Source organism: Syngnathus scovelli, unplaced genomic scaffold (assembly GCF_024217435.2).
Source record: "Syngnathus scovelli strain Florida unplaced genomic scaffold, RoL_Ssco_1.2 HiC_scaffold_25, whole genome shotgun sequence".
NCBI lineage: Eukaryota > Metazoa > Chordata > Actinopteri > Syngnathiformes > Syngnathidae > Syngnathus > Syngnathus scovelli.
In genome coordinates this window covers 144,073-168,012 of record NW_026061342.1, presented here as the reverse complement: position 1 = coordinate 168,012, position 23,940 = coordinate 144,073, and the positions used below count along the sequence as shown (strand labels likewise).

At 45.7% G+C, this 23,940-nt stretch overlaps 1 non-coding gene and 1 pseudogene across 1 annotated transcript; both read left to right on the top strand.

The window, feature by feature from the left end:
* Nucleotides 1-10,174: 10,174 nt before the first annotated feature.
* Nucleotides 10,175-10,338, top strand: LOC125993040 (U1 spliceosomal RNA). The gene has a single exon (XR_007489952.1). It is a non-coding gene; the product is annotated as a U1 spliceosomal RNA (small nuclear RNA).
* A 1,289-nt stretch (nt 10,339-11,627) lies between these two features.
* Nucleotides 11,628-11,771, top strand: LOC125993044 (U5 spliceosomal RNA; annotated as a pseudogene).
* Nucleotides 11,772-23,940: the final 12,169 nt, after the last annotated feature.

Sequence of the window (23,940 nt, the reverse complement as noted above, 5' to 3'; positions counted from 1 at the left end):
AAAAAATAAAATTGATGCTGAAATCTACTGTTTGTAATTGCTGCTGAGTTGTTTTCTCTTTGTTCTCTCTCCACGCACTGAGTGTCTTTTGCGCTGCGCGTCCTTTTATAGTCTCTGTTTGGTTAGAGTTTCTAATTTCAAATTTTAGTTTTTGTTTCTGACTTTTTCTTTTTTGGAAATAAAATTGGTTTTAGCCTCAATGAATGTGTTCCAATTACGATTTGATATTGTGAATTATGATTTTGAATATTTTATTGTTTTGTTTTTTGTTTTGTTTTTTATTTTTGTTTTTTATTTTTTTGTTTCTCATTTTTCTTACTACAGGTATGTGGATTATTCAGGTAAGTTTTTACGTATATATTTTTTTGATTTTTGTCTTTTCTAATTTTTTAGGTGGGCGTGGTCCGGGGACCAGAGGCGTGGTACCAATTTGAGGTAAGTATCCAAGGTAGGTATCTAAGGTAGGTATCTAAGGTAAGTGAGTCCGAATTGATTTTAATAAATTTGTCCTAATTGTGTTAATTGAGCCTGCTTTGAACACTCTGGACTCTGAAACCAGTGATCCCAGCTCAAGTCTCGGTTGGACCTCAAACCTTTGGTCACATACGGTCTGTCATGTAACATGGGAGTAGAGATGGTGCAAATGGTAGAATATGGATTGTTCACAGGAATAAATTGGCAGAGCTGAAATTCCAAATTTGTCCAAAAGATGGCGCCAGACCAAAACGTGAGACCAAAAGAGGAGCCAATAAGCTAAACATGGTAAAATAGAAATAAAAGAGTAGCACGGTGTCAGAGTGTGAGTCACGCATGGAAGCACAAATGTGATTTTTATTTTTGATTTCTTTGCTTGGCTAAAAAAGTATTCTGTAACCGCTTCAAGCAATATTATTTGTCAATTCGATCAAGAGACCCGTCACTATGAGAATAGTGGCGTGACATAAATTGTTTGGAGAAGCACAAATGTGATTTTTATTTTTGATTTCTTTGCTTGGCTAAAAATGTATTCTGTAACCGCTTTAAGCAATATTATTTGTCAATTCGATCAAGAGACCCGCCACTATGAGAATAGTGGCGTGACATAAATTGTTTAGAAAAGTAGGTCAAGGGTTTGGATTTTTATTTCAGAGTTAATTGAAGCGTAACTTTAAAAAGTTATTTTCATGTAACAGAAAGAGAAGAAAAGGGGAAGTGAAAGGTTTTACCACTAGCTGTGCATTTGGTGGAAAGTACTGCGTGGTCAGGGCGGAAACAGCTGCTGAAGGCCACAGATAACCAAGCGTGGGGAAACTGGCCAGTTCCCTCTATGGGCGTGGGAAAACTGCCCAGTTCCCTCTATAGGCGTGAGAAAGCTGGCCAGTCCCTTCTATAGGCGTTGGAAAACTGGGCAGTCTTACCCTATAGGGAAAGTACAGGAGAAAAGAAAGGGGAGGGGGGGGACGGAGAGGTCTATAAAAGGTCCTGCAGGAGCAGCTTCAGGGCTTTTTCCCCCCAAAAGAGCGCTCATACGTGAAGAGGCCCGGAGGAGTTTCAAGATTTTTTTTCCAAAAGTCCCAAAGATCTTTGTGTGAGACGCAGGATCGCTGGACTGAAATTAACGTGGATTTACTCCCAAAAATTGGACTGGACAACTTTATAGGAGAAATAGGTGAAGATGACCGTTTTTATGTATTTTAGCGAGAGGGGGGAATAGTCATCGGGCCGCCGGCTTCCTCGTGGCCAGCCTGTTTCTCTAATTTGGATTTTAGAAGCAAGATCGAACTGATCACTCGACTTTGCTTCCACCAAAAATAGCACGCAGCTGGTATTTACCTCTTCCCTTTTTTATGAACTGTGTTTTGCAATCGAATTGTTCTGGGATTGAATGATTTTATTAACACGTTCACTGATACAGTGAGTGAAATTGTTCAGTTTCTGGAGTAATTGAGATTTGTAATTCTATTCCATGTTTCTACAATAAATGTGTTTTGTATATTACTTACTTCGTTGTGCGCGGATTTGTACTGAATATGCAACCGAAGGCTCAGGCCCGCTTCCCCTTTTTGACGGGCCGCGTAAAAAGGAACTCCGAACAAGTTAGAGACTTAAATAACTTCCGTAGTTATCTGAGCCACGAGTGAATTTCGATCCGTTCGAAAGTTGTTTCGTCTGAATAAATTAAAGGAAGTGTTTAAATCAGGGGCGGCTCGGTGGCGCACTGGGTAGCACGTCCGCCTCACAGTTAGGAGGGTGCGGGTTCGATTCCACCTCCGGCCCTCCCTGTGTGGAGTTTGCATGTTCTCCCCGGGCCCGCGTGGGTTTTCTCCGGGCACTCCAGTTTCCTCCCACATTCCAAAAACATGCTTGGTAGGCCGATTGAAGACTCCAAATTGTCCCTAGGTGTGAGTGTGAGTGCGATTGGTTGTCTGTCTCTGTGTGCCCTGCGATTGGCTGGCAACCAGTTCAGGGTGTCCCCCGCCTACTGCCCGATGACGGCTGGGATAGGCTCCAGCACGCCCGCGACCCCCGTGGGGACTAAGCGGTTCAGAAAATGGATGGATGGATGGATGTTTAAATCAGATTATTGGTTTTGTGTAGAACGGAAAGTTATTTAACTATTTGAAAGGCTCAGGCCCGCTTCCCCTTTTTTGACGGGCCGCGTAAAAAGTAACTCCGAGCAAGTTAGAGGATTAAATAACTTTCGTAAATATTTAACGGAAGAGTGGATTTCGTTAAAAGTAAATTCGGTTGAAAATTCATTTTTTTTTTAAATAACATAACGACGACGGTTAAAATAAATCATTGGAGTTGGTGGAGGATAAAAGTATTTTAACTGTCCGTCGGGCGCGGCCCAGTTCCTAAATTTGTCGGGCCGCGTCAAAAGTTAAATGGGACACGATCAGAAAATAGACTTGCCTTCCAAATTAATTATTGGGTAAATCTAAATAGAGCACGACATTTTTATTCGGTTTAAGAAAGTCGCTATTTTTTTTTAAAGCAATCAAGTGGGGTGAAGAACTCCGACGGTTAAGTGCTAGATCTACGTATAGGAAGTTAGAATTAATGATATAAAGTGCATTAATTTTCTTCTTAAATGCTATTATTGTCACACTTTTATTAATTCGATTCTCTTTCGAATGAAAAAGTTGGTCGGTTCGCTGCATGAGCGACCAAGTGGTACGGACCCATATCAACATTTACTTCGGCAAAACTAGTGCTTGGGTGCGCTATACAAACAAATCCCTGAGGTCTTAACAAAGACATCTAAAAAATATCCGTAACAAAATAAGAACTTCAAACACTAGCGGGGAGCCATCAATACGATACGGTCACTTCGAAGTCTTGCCTCGAATTGAGTTACTCGGCTCGAGCTTCGGGTGACTTGAGAGGGATTGGCGTCGTACAGAAATTAGATTGATTCCGGTGGAGTTTGTTAGAGATTTGCTCACTCCAACTTATTTTGCAAGAACCACACGGGAGACAAGCAAGTTCTTTTAGACACCTGCAGGTGGAGAGATCACTCGCTACAGGAATGAAATCTAAAAGTCTCCTTCCTGCAAGGGCATATTTATTAGGAGGAACAGAGTGGGGGTGAGAGTGGACAGGTTTGGTGTACCCCCGGCCTCTGATAAGATCAGAGCAGGGGGTGTTTTACACTGTTGTGGGAAACAGAACAACTTTGATTGCTTCCCCTGCAGCTGGTCAATCAAGCAGAGGAAGCAACCACTTCATCTTACTCTGCATTGTGAGGGCAAGACAAGATTGATTTAATCATTATAGTTTACATTCCAACATAATCCTACGATAAAGATAACCTGGAAAACCCTAACATCTCCCTCCTGTTTTATCATATGATTATGTCACCCCAAACAACAAAGACAAGAAAAAACATATATATATATATGTATAATGAAGAAAGAAGAATAGTAAAAATAAAAACAACAAACAATGATAGCAACACTTTCCAGTGAAGATGAGGCATTACCTCAATACCCCAGATCAAACTTATTGTGTAAGCGAAAAACCTGCTGGCCAGATGTTATTAGCAGGAAAATTCTTACACGGCCCCTGTGCCACAGGCGACCAGAATGCTATCAATAAAAAATAAAAATAAAAACACAGAAACAGTACATCATTGTATCCATCACTTGCGAAGCATTTTCGATGGTTAAATCATCAAGTTTCTGTAAAACATGCCCAACAGAGCAGCATCTACGCAATCCACGTGTCATTATCGTCATCACATCCGTCATCTCTAAGAAGTTGTATATGAACTTGGGCTACAGTAGAGGACACAAACTTCGACACAGCAGACTTCAAACATGGGATAACGCAGGTCGTAAACGAGCACAGCACCACCAGCACAACAAGCACAGAAGACAGCAATTTCAACAGCAGTTGCCACCAGTTGCCAGAGAATAGCCATGAAAAGAAATCAAACTGATGTGGGACCTTGTCTTTAGACATGGCCTGCTGTAAGTTCTTCAGCGAATTCATGGCGTCGTTTATGTGGGTGTCATTTTCTCCTGGTATGTATGTGCAACAGGAAGTCCCAATGATGTGGCACACACCACCTTGTGCTGCCGTCAACAAGTCCAGAACCATCCTGTTTTGCAAGACCTTCAGTCTAATAGCCTGAATCTCTCTATTTTGTCCATCGTTGACTTGCAGCGAGAGATTCACAAAGGATTGAAAACGATAGTTCAGTGTCTCGATGAAGAGCGATAGTTTCCCAACCCCAATCTGAGGGAAGAGCGCAAGGACAACTTTGTCTCTGGCAGACCACACTTTATGGTCCTCTGGAACGTTCGCACCCCAGACAGGGTCATGAGGGTCAAAGATTGCAACTGCTCTGCGTCGACGTCCAGATGAGTTGTGTGCTCCTGTCAGCAGATGATGTCGTATCCTGTAGGTGTGGTCTGTCACCCACACTGGTGCACACACTCCTGTCCAGTTGGCGGGCAGCATCGGATAAACCTTGTGACCACAAAGCCACCAGCCATTCTGTATGAAGTATGTTCCGTTCGATGGTGTAGCCATGTTGGTTGGAGAGCCCTCACCACCTGAAATGGCTCTCTTATCTTGACACTCATCGGTGATGTCCAAAGCTCCCATCCAGTTTCCTCCTGGAGGGCAGTCGTCGTTAATGCAGACGTGGGTCTTGTTACCTTGGATGTAACATGTGTAATTCACTCCAGCTGGTCTCTCTGTGTAAGCCACTTGTGGTATTGTCCGTCCTTTAACAGTCACATTGAGATTTGTCCAGAACAGCTGATCACAGGCACCGTCAGCAAGTCCAGGGCGGTAAGGGTCGGCATCTTTGACTGTGACGGCACGGTGCTGATATCCAACTCCTCCCATGGATGCCATACATTTTGCTTCAGTGACATTCATTGCTCTGGCCTCCAAGCGAACTTGCGTGGAGGAAGGGGGGAGTTTCGAACACACATAGCACGCCTCCCGTGTGTGAGCTCTCACAGTGAACCTGACATACCGGTACCAAGTGTTGGTTTCGTATGGGTTTCTGGGGTCCCATGACCAGTCTTCAAAGTTCTCATCATGTGACCATCGTTTACCACGGGCAACATTGTCATTTGGTCTGTTCAGATGAGTCAATAGACCATAGCACGCTCCAACCACAACGCAGCAGAGGATCCATCTGGCATATGGAGCCCCGTTGCTACTAGGATGGCAGAGACACCGGGACATCCCCTCGCCTAGCGGAGTGGGGATCGATGAATTCTTCACCAACATTGAGACGCCTCACCCTAAACGATGGGGCCCCTTTGTAGTCAGCCTTCCCCACCACTCCGAATTAGGGGTCCAGCACTCTCTGCAACTTGCAGTGGCTGTGGTGAATCCAGCTGGGCCGTTGAGAATTTTTTACCGCCGTGGGAGTAGCAAGCAAAACTTGGAACGGTCCCTCCCACCGCGGGCTGGCCCAGTTCTTTCTTTTGATGACCTTGATGTAGACCCAGTCTCCTGGATTGATGGGGTTGTCGACCTGTGAGGAGGAAAGATCAGGCGGCAGTAAATTTGTCTTTGACACAGTTTGAGCGTCCTGATCATATAATCTGCCAAGGACTGCTCTTCATCTGTTGTTTGCAACTCTCGTAGTTCTTATCGTTCTTATGTTCCTGTTAGCCTGCAATTGTCCAAATCAAAAATGTTTTCTTTTGACTGTCTTTCTTTTGAACCTCTAAATCTCTCGTGTTGCTAACCTATCTACACCAGAATAAAAAAAAATACCACAGTATAACACCAAATGTATTCGAAAATTCATTGTCATAAAGTGTTGTATTATTACTATCTTCCACTATCTGTCCTACTCACTCCCTCCTTTTGAGGCTTGGCAACGCCCATACCTCACACCTTGACAATCTTTTTGGGAGAATGCGTTCTTTACTACATACGATTCCATCATCATTTAATTTGACTTTCTGTCCAAAACGCTTCTCAATTTCCCAGTTCACACATCTTCTACATGTGTTACTGGTTCTCCAGTTTTTTTTTCTGTAGTTAATTATCAATCCAAAAGCTACGTGTTTCTTTCTAACATTCAACCTGCTCAAAATCACTCTTTCATCAAAGTCGCTCTACTAATTTTCCATAGTAGTCGCCAACGACTTCAACCATTCAACCTGTAATTTCTTTTCATTCAGTCTATCATTCATCAATGTTCATTTGCATCTCACACACAGTCTCCAAAAAGGAGTCTTTCTATCACATTGGTCCCAATTCATCCAAGCTCACCACACAACATTCATATATCATTTTTAACTCAGGTTTCCTGGTAGAACAATCCACCAATTCAAAAAAAAATAACTAAAACAAACAATTGGCAAATTAATCTGAATTTTTTCTTTGTTTTTAAATTTGAAGAACTCAATCTCTCAGATTTAGCTTGCATTTAGAATTTTGTATAATCTTATAACACAACCAATCAATTATTCCTATTAAATGTAGCATTGCAAAATCTTAAATTCACAATTTAGCTTCTTCCAATTCCTGAAAGCATGTTCTGTCATTTTTATTTTCTTCGAATTTCTCATGTGGGCTCGACACTTATGTAACATGCACTAGTGTGGATTAGTTTCTGCTTGCAAACAGATTTCTCTCTTTTTCCTCTCATTTTTATCTTTCAAAATAATTTCTGTTCTGCGGTGCAAATTGGATAGACCACAGTCTAGCAAATTTTTTTTTATACTAAAACTTTAGCCAATGTTCATCATTTTAACATATACACACACACATGCAGAGCTCTCGCACGCAAAAGGTAGTTCCCAGCACCAATGATTCGTCACAGGCTGGCCATTTCCTGTGGTCGATCATGAGCTGGTCCCTCCCATGCACACGAGGACAGCACATTCTTATTCTATTTATTTATCTTCTAGAAGCAAGTTGCATTTCTTTACCACTTGATTTCCCAACTTCCTTTCTACTCCATACTTTTTCTTCCACTTCGGCATATATTGCATACAATTAAGAAATCTACTCGCCATGTACTTCTCATCTCCGTCAAGAGGTAGAGATTTACCGTTTTTATTTCCCATCTTAATTCTAGCAATTTTAGGTTTTACAATCTCTTTGTCTCAAAAATATTATTATTATTATTATTACTATTATTACTTATTTATTTCTTTGAGGATCCTCAATGCAGGTTTAAATTGACCTTTCAACAAATTACTAGCCTGTATTATTGCCGTGGATCAATGCTAGAACTGCTATTTAGTCAATTTATCCTACCAGCCACACTCTCAATTACACAAACTCCAGCGCTTTGTATTTTTCTCATGGCTCGGACAAACCAAAGCCGTATCTCATAGCTCGGACAAACCAAAGCCGAATCTCATAGCTCGGACAAACCAAAGCCGAATCTCATAGCTCGGACAAACCAAAGCCGAATCTTATAGCTCGGACAAACCAAAGCCGTATCTCATAGCTCGGACAAACCAAAGCCGTATCTCATAGCTCGGACAAACCAAAGCCGAATCTCACGTGCACCTGTGTTTTTTTTTTTTTTTTAATACGCGTTTCACAACAACACAATCACACAACTTCAGGCCTTTAACTTACTTGTCCCCTGGTTCGTTGCACTGCCGGGTCCCGTCAATCCACCTCTGTCAGACGAAGGCAGACCTAAGATGCTGGCCCAGCGAAGAATTTCCTTCCCAGGTCTTTCTTTACCAGGTCCGGCTAATGGACGCTGGCCCGTCGACGGTGTACAGCGCGTCGTCCTCCGTCAGCCAGATGATGGGTATGAGGGATCCCGGGTTTCGGCACCAAAACGTTAGAGATTTGCTCACTCCAACTTATTTTGCAAGAACCACACGGGAGACAAGCAAGTTCTTTTAGACACCTGCAGGTGGAGAGATCACTCGCTACAGGAATGAAATCTAAAAGTCTCCTTCCTGCAAGGGCATATTTATTAGGAGGAACAGAGTGGGGGTGAGAGTGGACAGGTTTGGTGTACCCCCGGCCTCTGATAAGATCAACTTTGATTGCTTCCCCTGCAGCTGGTCAATCAAGCAGAGGAAGCAACCACTTCATCTTACTCTGCATTGTGAGGGCAAGACAAGATTGATTTAATCATTATAGTTTACATTCCAACATAATCCTACGATAAAGATAACCTGGAAAACCCTAACAGAGTTAATTTAACTCGGGTGGTTAGATTACGGACGAATCTCCGAACCCGGCTAAAACAAACCCGTTACCGGGAAGCCGGGGGCACCTTAATGCAAGAGGTGCGTTTGACAGGTCATATGCAAAAGTTTCATTCATATGTAAAATAAATTTCAAGATTTTCCTTTATAAATCATTGGCTGTTCAGATCAGCAATATCAGTTAAACATATCATATAGCGGACAGAGACAAAGATAATTGAAAAGTGAAATGAAGTTCATGGGAGTTACAGATTTGTCAAGAAGAATGGTCCAATATACCTTCAACCAGAATCCACACTCTCATTGGAAGCTTTAGGAAGTATCTCGAGCAGTGGTTCTTAACCTTGTTGGCGGTACCAAACCCCACCAGTTTCATATCAAAGTCAAAGTCAAAGTCAGCTTTATTGTCAATTTCTCCACATGCCAAAGACACACAAAGAAACCGAAATTTCGTTCCCCCCTATCCCACGGTGACAAGACATGGCCCACAACAGACAAACAAGTGAACAAGTATAACAAAAGCGTGCTGAATAAATAATGAATAAATAACAACAAATAAATAAATAAAAAAGAGGAGCAAAAAAAAAAAAAAAAAGGAGCAAGTGCGCGTACAGCAGACATTCCAGAAAATAGCGCAACAGTGCCGCACGCTACGCAGAAGGGGGTAGCGAGTTCAGGGCCCTAACAGCCTGGAGTAAGAAGCTGTTGGCGAGTCTGGTGGTGCGGGAGCGCAGGCAGAACGTCAAACAAAGAGTGAGCCGGGTGACTCACATCTCTCGCAATCGAGGTTGCCTTGCGGGTGAGATGGGAGGTGTAAATGTCCTTCAGGGAGGGGAGTGAAGCACCAATAATCTTACCAGCCATATTCACTATGCGCTGCAGGGCCTTCAAGTTCTGTTCAGTGCAGTTACCACCCCAGATAGCGATGCAACTGGTGAGGACGCTCTCAATGGTGCCACGGTAGAATGTAGACACGACTGCCTGAGGAGCACATGCACGCCTGAGCAAGTACAGGCGGCGCTGAGCTTTCTTTTCCAGTGACGAGGTGTTTGCGGACCAGGAGAGGTCCTCACTGATGTGCACCCCCAGGAACTTGGTGCAGCTCACCCTCTCCACCACAGCACCGTCGATGATCAGCGGCAGGCGGCGCTGAGCTTTCTTGCAATGCAATGCATGATAGGCATGTTTTTGCCGATATATTATTTTTACTTTATTTTTTATGGTTTGTTATGGTTGCTGCCATCACCACTAGATGGCGACGAAGACAAAGGAGGTGAACAAAGGCGTGGGGGTAGGGGCAATGAAGGGTAGAAAAAGAAGCAAAGCATGGTGATAGTGTCTCTTAATCTATGTTTTACTTAATTTATAATGCTTTGGTTTTGTAATGACCAAAGGTACTTTTTAAACAGTTCTACGAATCCTGTTTCATCCACTGAGTGTGTATGTGTGCCACACGTTTTTAGCAATTAAGCCCGTGACTGAAGATGGCGTGTGCGGTAAAGACGTCGGCCCGGCAACTTGTACAGTTCATACCTACCTGGAAGGGGAGACACCATGATCAAGAAGGTGGTTCACCCAAAGTGAGGCTCAGCCATTACACTCTGGTTGTGCTGACCTCTGCAAATTCCCCTACTGTGGGAATCTCAACTGCATTATTTCTGGTAGTGGGGGACTGTGTTCGCGCTCTCCTCTGGTCTTTCTGATGAAAACAAAAATTAAGCGCAGTAGTACGCACATGGAGTTGAAGTCTGCGATGCTGTGACACACTGAACGCTTTTGATTATGTAATTAACTGTACTCTGGAACTGTGTGTCAGGGTTTTCCAGATTATCCTTATCGTATGATTATGTTGGAATGCAGCCTGTAATAAATAACGTAGCTAGATTAGCTTTATGCTTATGTTGGAATGCAACCTGTGATAAATAACCTAGCTTGTCCCATCCTACACAAAGTCGTAAAACACCCTTTGCTATGTTTTGACTAGTGGTCAAGGGCTTTCTCTATTCAGTCCACTCTTACCCCCACCCTGTTTCTCTTAATAAAAATGCTCTTGCAGGAGCCGTGAGTCAGACCTCCATTCGAACATCGCTGTACGCACAGCGACAAATGGACTCTCCACCTGCAGGTGTCTAAAAGGACTTACTCGTCTCCCGTGTGGTTCTTGCAAAATAAGTTGGAGTGAGCGAATCTCTAACACTGTGCATTTGCTCGCTAAACTGTATTCACCAAATTAGTAAATGCAAAATAATATGTAATTACCACGTTCCTGACTCGTCATATGATATGAACGTGTCAAAACCTTTTTGTCGGCTGTAGGTCTGTCTTTTTAAGAATTCGCCGGATTGTTTTTCCTCATACATCACAAGTATGGATTTCTAGAGAACAACTTTTACTTTCTAAAGTAAAATGACAGAAATATTTTCAAATGTCAAATATCAAACGCCACCAACGCAGTGGAGGTGAATTACACTCCAAACCATGCCAGCAACGTCAAAAGCCTCAATTATTTGCGACACAAGCGAGACATAGAGCATTTCTGAAGTTTGAAAAACCATTTGAGAAATTACGATCGTATTTTGTTTCCTGATTTGTGTTGAATAAAGTTATGAAATTACAAATTTTCAAATAAAACACAGGGATGGGATCATTTCCCGTTCTCTCAGACCAAAAGTACACGTACCAAGACATACAACTGTTTTTACCTTCAATAATCAAAATAGACGCCCAATATAATTGAAAGAACGAGCGCCGTCAGTGTTCGATCAGATACCTACAATCCTGTGCGCCAACAATGTTTAAAGTAAGTGAGACATTAATGAACACAAAATACTCGTTTAAACATTCTATTTTGCTTGAGTCCTTGTAAGTATAGTAAATCCATCAACTTCTATTGTTTGTATGTTGCTGCAATTTGAGTGCGAGACCGCCTGTGAATTTAGTGAGACCAGCAGTGGGATGGCCCGTTTTGACTCAGATTTTCAGATACTCGTTCCTCTTCAGATCGAATAAATCTTTCGCCTTTTACTAAAGATTTCTGTGGAGAGGAACAATAAGAGTATATCATTTCCGTGGAGAGGAACAATAAGAGTATATCTCAATTTGTTGATGCTCTGTGAAAGCAGAGCGTTCTTTCTCTTTTTGCAACGGATAGCCGCCTATATCATACTCCGTGCAACAATCATACGTTCGCATAATTCATACCGGCACATATGTGAACATGTTCACATAAACAGAGAAATTATGCCGAGAATTATGGAGACAGCTTCCTGGACCTAGTCTACTCGGCGCAAAAGGGAGCTTTCAAAGCCACCCCCCTCCCCCATCTGGGGCTTTCTGACCATCTCACCGTTTTGCTTTTGCCCGCATACAGACAATTGGTAAAGGCATCCAGGCCGGTTCGGAGGCGGGTTCGGGTGTGGCCTGAGGGTGCCTCCAATGCACTTCGTGACTGCTTCGACACCACTGACTGGGACTTGTTTAAGCAGGCAGCCACCTACAACGATTGGACGGACATAGAGGAGTATACTGACTCTGTTACCTCTTACATCACGAAGTGCATCGATGATGTGACTTGCTCGAAATCCGTTGTCACTCGCGCGAACTGGAAGCCGTGGCTGACGGGGGCTGTCCTCAGACTGTTGAGGGCCAGGGACAAGGCTTTCAGAGCGGGGGACGAGGCTGGCTTGAGGACAGCGAGGGCCGACCTGTCCCGAGGCATCAAAGAAGCGAAGAAGGCGTTCTCGTGCAAGGTCTCCACCCACTTCAAGGACAGCAAGGACGCACGTAGCCTTTGGCGGGGCATTCAGACCGTCACGGACTACAAGCCCGCGCCGAGGAGCTGTGAGGGCGACGTCCGTCTGCTGAACGATCTGAACCGCTTCTTTGCTCGCTTCGACGCCCAGAACAGCACTTGCCCGCTGAAGACCACTCCCCCCCCACACAAGCAGCCTCTGCGCCTCTCTGCCGACAGTGTGAGGAGGGCGCTTGCCGCTATTGATACCCGTAAGGCGGCGGGCCCTGACAACATCCCGGGTCGAGCGCTGAAGGACTGCGCTGGGGAGCTGTCGGGTGTCTTCACGGACATCTTTCACGTTTCCCTGCAGCAGCCCATCGTCCCTTCGTGTTTCAAGGCTGCCACCATCGTTCCTGTGCCGAAGAAACCTGCACCGTCCTGCTTCAATGACTACCGCCCCGTGGCACTGACGCCCATCATCATGAAGTGCTTTGAGCGGCTTGTCATGGAGCACATCAAGTCCGTTCTTCCCCCCACCATTGACCCTTTCCAGTTTGCGTACCGTGCCAAGCGGTCCTCTGAGGATGCCATCTGCTCTGCTCTCCACTCGGCCCTCACCCACCTGGAGAGAAAGGACTCATATGTGAGGTTGCTGTTTGTGGACTTCAGCTCTGCCTTCAACACCATTGTGCCGCAGCGACTCATCTGCAAACTCGACGAGCTGGGCCTCAGTACCTCCCTCTGCAACTGCTACTGGACTTCCTCTGTCAGAGGCCTCAGGTGGTGCGTGTTGGCGACAAAATCTCCGCCAGCATCACGCTGAGCACGGGGGCCCCCCAGGGCTGCGTGCTCAGTCCATTGCTCTTCACCCTGCTGACGCATGACTGCACTGCGACCTACAGCGACAACCGCATAGTGAAGTTTGCTGACGACACGACTCTGGTGGGTCTCATCACGAAGGGCGACGAGACTCGGTACAGGTCGGAAGTTGACCTTCTGACCACGTGGTGCAGGGACAACAACCTCCTGCTGAACGTCAATAAGACCAAGTAAATCATTGTTGACTTCCGGAAGGGTCACACAACACACCTGCCGCTGATCATCGACGGTGCTGTGGTGGAGAGGGTGAGCTGCACCAAATTCCTGGGGGTGCACATCAGTGAGGACCTCTCCTGGTCCGCAAACACCTCGTCACTGGAAAAGAAAGCTCAGCGCCGCCTGTACTTCCTGCGGAAGCTCAGGCGTGCATGTGCTCCTCAGGCAGTCGTGTCTACATTCTACCGTGGCACCATTGAGAGCGTCCTCACCAGTTTCATCGCTGTCTGGGGTGGTAACTGCACTGAACAGAACTTGAAGGCCCTGCAGCGCATAGTGAATACGGCTGGTAAGATTATTGGTGCTTCGCTCCCCTCCCTGAAGGACATTTACACCTCCCATCTCACCCGCAAGGCAACCTCGATTGCGAGAGATGTGAGTCACCCGGCTCACTCTTTGTTTGACGTTCTGCCTGCGCTCCCGCACCACCAGACTCGCCAACAGCTTCTTTCTCCAGGCTGTTAGGGCCCTGAACTCGCGGCACTGTTGCGCTATTTTCTGGAATGTCTGCTGTACGCGCACTTGCTCCTTTTTTTTTTTTGCTCCTCTTATTTATTTATTTATTTGTTGTCATTTATTCATTATTTATTCAGCACGCTTTTGTTATACTTGTTCACTTGTTTGTCTGTTGTGGGCCATGTCTTGTCACCGTGGGATAGGGGGGAACGAAATTTTGGTTTCTTTGTGTGTCTTTGGCATGTGGAGAAATTGACAATAAAGCTGACTTTGACTTTGACTTTGATATGAAACTGGTGGGGTTTGGTACCGCCAACAAGGTTAAGAACCACTGCTCGAGATACTTCCTAAAGCTTCCAATGAGAGTGTGGATTCTGGTTGAAGGTATATTGGACCATTCTTCTTGACAAATCTGTAACTCCCATGAACTTCATTTCACTTTTCAATTATCTTTGTCTCTGTCCGCTATATGATATGTTTAACTGATATTGCTGATCTGAACAGCCAATGATTTATAAAGGAAAATCTTGAAATTTATTTTACATACGAATGAAACTTTTGCATATGACCGTATGTGACCAAAGGTTTGAGGTCCAACCGAGACAATTACAAACAGTAGATTTCAGCATCAATTTTATTTTTTGTTTGTTTGTGTGCCAGACCTGAGGAAGGCCCTAGCGGCCGAAACGTTGTCAAGGCACGCATACATTATATATTGGCCAAACAAAATCTAACAAAAGAAATTTTATTAAAAACTACTTCATTAAAAACAACCATATTAAAAACAATTTTGTTTGATAAAAACAAGTTTATTACATATATAACAAAGGCGAATTCCAGCCATGTAGCAAGGTTGGACCACGGTCCACTATGGCCGACGCCGCCGCTTTGCTCGTCAGAACCCTGGGCTGGACGCTGGGAGGTGTTCCGGACGGATGGACCGTGCTTTTGCCCCTGCTTCCAACAGGAAGGGGGGCTCCTACTGCAATCAGAACCCTGGGCTGGACGCTGGGAGGTGTGCCGGACGGATGGACCGTGCTTTTGCCCCTGCTTCCAACAGGAAGGGGGGCTCCTACTGCAATCCTGACCCTACCCCCAACCCTAAACCTAAACCTAACCCTAACCCCAACCCCAACCCTAACCCCAACCCTTACCCCAATCCCAGTCCCTTTTTACGTCCCACCAGGAACAGAACTTCCAACAAGTAGGACAATTAACATAATTAGGACAAATTGGTTTTACTTTATTCAGACCCACTTACATCTAATACCTACCTGGATACTTACCTCCAATTGGAACCACGCGTCTGGTCCCCGGACCACGCCCACCTGAAAAAAGCAGAAAAAAATTGACAAAACGGAATAAAACAAAAATATAAACAAAAGTCACCAAATGTTCTCAATAATATAATTACAAATTTGCAAAAACCCAATATATAATCCACCTACCTATGTACTACTTACCTGTAGTTTGGACCGCAATCCGAGATCCTAGACCACGTCTATTTGAAAAACAAAAAACATCAAAAAACATGAAAAAAAACCAATTAAAAAACATTAAAAAACAAAATTAGTATGTTTACATTTCTATAATACCAATTCCAAGTTGACCAAATTATAATTATTTTGTTCAAACCTAATATGAAGGCTAGTTTAATTATGAAAATTAATTGAAAAATGAAAATATAAGCTAAAACACGTTACATTTCTAAAACGAAATTTCGAAAAACAAAAAAGATTTAAAACTTCAACCGAGCTGAGGGTATAAAAGGAATCCGCAAGGCAAAGGGCCTTTAGTGCGAATTTGGACTGCAAGCAAGACACATTGTTGCACCTTACAAAACAAAAATAGTTTTTCATATAATACCTGATGTCAGGTGTGCCAGACCTGATGAAGGCTTTAGATAGCCGAAACGTTGTCAGGGCACACATTGCATATTGGCCAGAATAAATCAAAAAAGAAACTTTATTTAAAAAAAAAACAACTTTATTAAATATATGACAAAGGCAAATTCTGGATCCACAGCCATGGATCAGGGTTGGACGACGGTCCACTATGGCCGACGCCACCGCGTTGCCCGCCGGAACCGTGAGCTGGGGGCTGATTGGAATCCCGGATGGATGGACCGTGCTTTTGCCTTTCCCTCCTCTAGGAGGGGGGGCTCCCACCGTAACCCTAACCCTAACCCTAACCTGACCCCATTTCCCGATAAGACAAAAACATCAACCTGCAAGTTAAAATTTGAAAATAAACGAGTCAAAATTTGAACGTAAACACAAATTTGAACAATAATTGCAAATAAGCACTATTTGAGACCAAAAGCAGTTAAAAGTAAATACTTACCTCAAATAAAACCACAATACTCACCCAAAACAAAAAAATGTGCATACCTATCAAATTTGAATGTAAACAATTGCAAATAAGCATTATTTGGGACAAAAAAGCAAAAAAAGCAGTTAAAAGTAAATACTTACCTTAATTAAAACCATAATACTTACCCAAAACAAAAATATACTTACCTATTACGGAGATCACAAATCCACGCCCAATCGGTGCCTGCAAGAAAACAAGTTACTATGCTAAAGAAACAAGCGCAAATCGCTGGCTCCGCCCACTTGGAGGAGTGTATATAAGCACCGTTCGGAGCAGGAGCTCTCAGTCTCGATGCGGCCGTGGAGGAGGAAGCAGCTCCCCATGTGATGAAACTAAACTAAATTTAGATGCAATTCCTGTGTGCCAGACCTGAAGAAGGCACAAAAGATGCCGAAACGTTGTCGATGGCCACACAGATGAACAAAATTTAGCGCAAAATGACGCTGGTACAAAACCAATTGGAAACAAATAGTAATTTACCCACGCTCTACCCAGATAGGAGAGCGCATGGATGCCGCACAGACCAAGATGCTCTCGCTCCACCCAGATAGGGGAGTCGATGAATTAGGTGCGAGGTACGAATATTTAGTTGAACGCAAGCGCAGCTGTCAATCTTACATGCCAAATCGAGACTCACTTATTAATTATATAAAAAAGGCGACCGGATAGGTAAAGTGCAATCAAAAACAAACATACAATAAGCACAAACACGTGTTCAAGGTCAAAAACGATCTTTATTAAGCCCTAATTAGTCCTGGCCAGCATGGCGGGCGCGGCTGCAAGGGGCAGGATGCTCTGGAGCTGGTTGTGGGGTGCGGGCCAGGATGGTAGGACCGTGCCTTTGTTCTTCTCCTTCGGGGGAGGAACTCTTTACCTAATCCTAACTCGCCTGTGCCACCTCCAGTGCGCCACCCCCCACGTTTCCGGTTTCCATCGAGCTCCTGTTACGTCTGTGTGCTGTCCCCTAAACTGGTCCTATCCCAGCCCTAATCCTAACCTACCCCCCATCCTAACCTAACCCCTAACCCTAACCTTAACCCTAACCCTAACCTGACCCCATTTCCCGATAAGAAAAAAACGTCAACCTGCGGGTTAAAATTTGAAAATAAACAAGTCAAAATTTGAACGCAAACACAAATTTGAACAATAAATGCAAATAAGCACTATTTGAGACCAAAAGGCAGTTAAAAGTAAATACTTACCTCAAATAAAACCACAATACTCACCCAAAACAAAAAAATGTGCATACCTATCAAATTTGAATGTAAACAATTGCAAATAAGCATTATTTGGGACAAAAAAAGCAAAAAAAACAGTTAAAAGTAAATACTTATCTTAATTAAAACCATAATACTTACCCAAAACAAAAATATACTTACCTATTCCAGAGATCACAAATCCACGCCCAATCGGTGCCTGCAAGAAAACAAGTTACTATGCTAAAGAAACAAGCGCAAATCGCTGGCTCCGCCCACTTGGAGGAGTGTATATAAACACCGTTCGGAGCAGGAGCTCTCAGTCTCGATGCGGCCGTGGAGGAGGAAACAGCTCCCCATGTGATGAAACTAAACTAAATTGAGATGCAATTCCTGTGTGCCAGACCTGAAGAAGGCACAAAAGATGCCGAAACGTTGTCGATGGCCACACAGATGAACAAAATTTAGCGCAAAATGACGCCGGTACAAACCAATTGGAATCAAATAGTAATTTACCCACGCTCTACCCAGATAGGAGAGCGCATGGATGCCGCACAGAGCAAGATGCTCTCGCTCCACCCAGATAGGGGAGTCGATGAATTAGGTGCGAGGTTCGAATATTTAGTTGAACGCAAGCGCAGCTGTCAATCTTACATGCCAAATCGAGACTCACTTATTAATTATATAACAAAGGCGACCGGATAGGTAAAGTGCAATCAAAAACAAACATACAATAAGCACAAATACGTTTTCAAGGTCAAAAACGATCTTTATTAAGCCCTAATTAGTCCTGGCCAGCATGGCGGGCGCGGCCGCAACGGGCAGGATGCTCTGGAGCTGGTTGTGGGGTGCGGGCCAGGATGGTAGGACCGTGCCTTTGTTCCTCTCCTTCGGGGGAGGAACTCTTTACCTAATCCTAACTCGCCTGTGCCACCTCCAGTGCGCCCCCCCCCCCCCACGTTTCTGGTTTCCATCGAGCTCCTGTTACGTCTGTGTGCTGTCCCCTAAACTGGTCCTATCCCAGCCCTAATCCTAACCGATCCCCCATCCTAACCTAACCCCTAACCCTAACCCTAACCCTAACACTAACCTGACCCCATTTCCCGATAAGACAAAAACGTCAGCCTGCAAGTTAAAATTTGAAAATAAACAAGTCAAAATTTGAACGTAAACACAAATTTGAACAATAATTGCAAATAAGCACTATTTGAGACCAAAAGGCAGTTAAAAGTAAATACTTACCGCAAATAAAACAACAATACTCACCCAAAACAAAAAAAAAAATGTGCATACCTATCAAATTTGAATGTAAACAATTGCAAATGAGCATTATTTGGGACAAAAAAAGCAAAAGAAGCAGTTAAAAGTAAATACTTACCTTAATTAAAACCATAATACTTACCCAAAACAAAAATATACTTACCTATTCCGGAGATCACAAATCCACGCCCAATCGGTGCCTGCAAGAAACCAAGTTACTATGCTAAAGAAACAAGCGCAAATCGCTGGCTCCGCCCACTTGGAGGAGTGTATATAAACACCGTTCGGAGCAGGAGCTCTCAGTCTCGATGCGGCCGTGGAGGAGGAAGCAGCTCCCCATGTGATGAAACTAAACTAAATTTAGATGCAATTCCTGTGTGCCAGACCTGAAGAAGGCACAAAAGATTCCGTAACGTTGTCGATGGCCACACAGATGAACAAAATTTAGCGCAAAATGACGCCGGTACAAAACCAATTGGAAACAAATAGTAATTTACCCACGCTCGACCCAGATAGGAGAGCGCATGGATGCCGCACAGAGCAAGATGCTCTCGCTCCATCCAGATAGGGGAGTCGATGAATTAGGTGCGAGGTACGAATATTTAGTTAAACGCAAGCGCAGCTGACAATCTTACATGCCAAATCGAGACTCACTTAATAATTATATAACAAAGGCGACCAGATAGGTAAAGTGCAATCAAAAACAAACATATAATAAGCACAAACACGTGTTCAAGGTCAAAAACGATCTTTATTAAGCCCTAATTAGTCCTGGCCAGCATGGCGGGCGCGGCCGCAATGGGTAGGATGCTCTGGAGCTGGTTGTGGGGTGCGGGCCAGGATGGTAGGACCGTGCCTTTGTTCCTCTCCTTCGGGGGAGGAACTCTTTCAAGATGGCGGCGCGTGCACACGCAGCGGCCACTCTCTGTCCCGTCGGTACGGTGATTTGTTCGTCTAATGAGTGTTCGTCCGACAGTCTTGTGTGTTCGTCTCGTCCGTGCTACAAGTACAGCAGGCAGGTTCTGCTTGACATCGGCAGAAGTGGGTTTTGCGGCGTTCTGGACTTTGAAGCGTCGATATTAAAGGCGCTCGGACTGCTACGTCCTGAAACGTCGCCGACCTCACCCGCTATTCCTCCCCCGGTTGGGAGCCGTCGGAAACGGTGTGCGAGGAGGCAGAAGAGGGGCAAGCGCGGAGGCGTCCGGGCCAGGCTGGCGGCCAACCCAGCGCGACCGGCGGTGCCCTCCATTCTTCTGGCGAATGTTCGATCGCTGGGCAACAAAATGGATTACGTTCGCCTGCTGAGGTCTACGAACCGGACGGTGCGGAACTGCTGTGTGCTCGTGTTCACCGAGACCTGGTTGAGTGACAACATTCCGGACTCTGCAGTGCACCTGGAGCGGCTAGCGTGCTATCGGGCGGACCGTGCCATTGTACGAGGGGGAAAGTCGCGTGGAGGTGGAATATGCGTCTACATCCGAGAAGAATGGTGCCGGGACTCTGTGGTGGTATGTAAGCACTGCTCGCCGCTTGTGGAGTTTGTGATCATTAAGTGCCGTCCTTTTTATCTGCCGAGGGAATTTACCGCGATTCTGCTAGTCGGGGTATACATCCCGCCTTCCAACATCGAAGGAGACAGGATCGCGGCGCTTGGTGAACTGTACCAGGCTGTCAGTGAACAGCAAACAGCGCACCCTGACGGTTTCACCATCTTCGCTGGAAACTTCAATCATGCCAACCTGAAGTCTGTTTTCCCGAGGCTTCACCAGCATGTTCCTTTTCCGACACGTGGCGACAGCTTCCTGGACCTAGTCTACTCGGCGCAAAAGGGAGCTTTCAAAGCCACCCCCCTCCCCCATCTGGGGCTTTCTGACCATCTCACCGTTTTGCTTTTGCCCGCATACAGACAAATTGGTAAAGGCATCCAGGCCGGTTCGGAGGCAGGTTCGAGTGTGGCCTGAGGGTGCCTCCGATGCACTTCGTGACTGCTTCGACACCACTGACTGGGACTTGTTTAAGCAGGCAGCCACCTACAACGATTGGACGGACATAGAGGAGTACACTGACTCTGTTACCTCTTACATCACGAAGTGCATCGATGATGTGACTTGCTCGAAATCCGTCGTCACTCGCGCGAACTGGAAGCCGTGGCTGACGGGGGCTGTCCTCAGACTGTTGAGGGCCAGAGACAAGGCTTTCAGAGCGGGGGATGAGGCTGGCTTGAGGACAGCGAGGGCCGACCTGTCCCGAGGCATCAAAGAAGCGAAGAAGGCGTTCTTGTGCAAGGTCTCCACCCACTTCAAGGACAGCAAGGACGCACGTAGCCTTTGGCGGGGCATTCAGACCATCACGGACTACAAGCCCGCGCCGAGGAGCTGTGAGGGCGACGTCCGTCTGCTGAACGATCTGAACCGCTTCTTTGCTCGCTTCGACGCCCAGAACAGCACTTGCCCGCTGAAGACCACTCCCCCCCCACACGAGCAGCCCCTGCGCCTCTCTGCCGACGGTGTGAGGAGGGTGCTTGCCGCTATTGACACCCGTAAGGCGGCGGGCCCTGACAACATCCCGGGTCGAGCGCTGAAGGACTGCGCTGGGGAGCTGTCGGGTGTCTTCACGGACATCTTTAACGTTTCCCTGCAGCAGGCCATCGTCCCCTCGTGTTTCAAGGCTGCCACCATCGTTCCTGTGCCGAAGAAACCTGCACCGTCCTGCTTCAATGACTACCGCCCTGTGGCACTGACGCCCATCATCATGAAGTGCTTTGAGCGGCTGGTCATGGAGCACATCAAGTCCGTTCTCCCCCCCACCATTGACCCTTTCCAGTTTGCGTACCGTGCCAAGCGGTCCTCTGAGGATGCCATCTGCTCTGCCCTCCACTCGGCCCTCACCCATCTGGAGAGAAAGGACTCATATGTGAGGTTGCTGTTTGTGGACTTCAGCTCTGCCTTCAACACCATTGTGCCGCAGCGACTCATCTGCAAACTCGACGAGCTGGGCCTCAGTACCTCCCTCTGCAACTGGATACTGGACTTCCTCTGTCAGAGGCCTCAGGTGGTGCGTGTTGGCGACAAAATCTCCGCCAGCATCACGCTGAGCACGGGGGCCCCCCAGGGCTGCGTGCTCAGTCCATTACTCTTCACCCTGCTGACGCATGACTGCACTGCGACCTACAGCGACAACCGCATAGTGAAGTTTGCTGACGACACGACTCTGGTGGGTCTCATCACAAAGGGCGACGAGACTCGGTACAGGTCGGAGGTTGACCTTCTGACCACGTGGTGCAGGGACAACAACCTCCTGCTGAACGTTAATAAGACCAAGGAAATCATTGTTGACTTCCGGAAGGGTCACACAACACACCTGCCGTTGATCATCGATGGTGCTGTGGTGGAGAGGGTGAGCTGCACCAAGTTCCTGGGGGTGCACATCAGTGAGGACCTCTCCTGGTCCGCAAACACCTCGTCACTGGCAAAGAAAGCTCAGCGCCACCTGTACTTCCTGCGGAAGCTCAGGCGTGCATGTGCTCCTCAGGCAGTCCTGTCTACATTCTACCGTGGCACTATTGAGAGCGTCATCACCAGTTGCATCGCTGTCTGGGGTGGTAACTGCACTGAACAGAACTTGAAGGCCCTGCATCGCATAGTGAATACGGCTGGTAAGATTATTGGTGCTTCGCTCCCCTCCCTGAAGGACATTTACACCTCCCATCTCGCCCGTAAGGCAACCTCGATTGCCAGAGATGTGAGTCACCCGGCTCACTCTTTGTTTGACCTTCTGCCCTCTGGGAAGAGGTACAGGAGCCTGCGCTCCCGCACCACCAGACTTGCCAACAGCTTCTTTCCCCAGGCTGTTAGGGCCCTGGACTCGCTACCCCCCTCTGCGTAGCGTGTGGCACTGTTGCGCTATTTTCGGGAATGTCTGCTGTACGCGCACTTGCTGCTTTTTTTTTCTGCTCCTCTTATTTATTTATTTATTGTTGTGTTATTTATTCATTATTTATTCAGCACGCTTTTGTTATACTTGTTACTTGTTTGTCTGTTGTGAGCCATGTCTTGTCACCGTGGGACAGGGGGGAACGAAATTTCGGTTTCTTTGTGTGTCTTTGGCATGTGGAGAAATTGACAATAAAGCTGACTTTGACTTTGACTTTACCTAATCCTAACTCGCCTGTGACACCTCCAGTGCGCCCCCCCCCACGTTTCCCGTTTCCATCGAGCTCCTGTTACGTCTGTGTGCTGTCCCCTAAACTGGTCCTATCCCAGCCCTAATACTAACCTATCCCCCAACCTAACCTAACCCCTAACCCTAACCCTAATCCTAACCCTAAACCTAAACCTAACCCTAACCCTAAAACTAACCCTAACCCTAACCCTAGCCCTAACCCGACCCCATTTCCCGATAAGACAAAAACGTCAACCTGCAAGTTAAAATTTGAAAATAAACAAGTCAAAATTTGAACGTAAACACAAATTTGAACAATAATTACAAATAAGCACTATTTGAGACCAAAAGGCAGTTAAAAGTAAATACAAATAAAACCAAAATACTCACCCAAAACAAAAAAATGTGCATACCTATCAAATTTGAATATAAACAATTGCAAATAACCATTATTTGGGACAAAAAAAGCAAAAAAAGCAGTTAAAAGTAAACACTTACCTTAATTAAAACCATAATACTTACCCAAAACAAAAATATACTTACCTATTCCGGAGATCACAAATCCACGCCCAATCGGTGCCTGCAAGAAAACAAGTTACTATGCTAAAGAAACAAGCGCAAATAGCTGGCTCCGCCCACTTCGAGGAGTGTACATAAGCACCGTTCGGAGTAGGAGCTCTCAGTCTCGATGCGGCCGTGGAGGAGGAAGCAGCTCCCCATGTGATGAAACTAATCTAAATTTAGATGCAATTCCTGTGTGCCAGACCTGAAGAAGGCACAAAAGATGCCGAAATGTTGTCGATGGCCACACAGATGAACAAAATTTAGCGCAAAATGACGCCGGTACAAAACCAATTGGAAACAAATAGTAATTTACCCACGCTCTACCCAGATAGGAGAGCGCATGGATGCCGCACAGAGCAAGATGCTCTCGCTCCACCCAGATAGGGGAGTTGATGAAATAGGTGCGAGGTACGAATATTTAGTTGAACGCAAGCGCAGCTGACAATCTTACATGCCA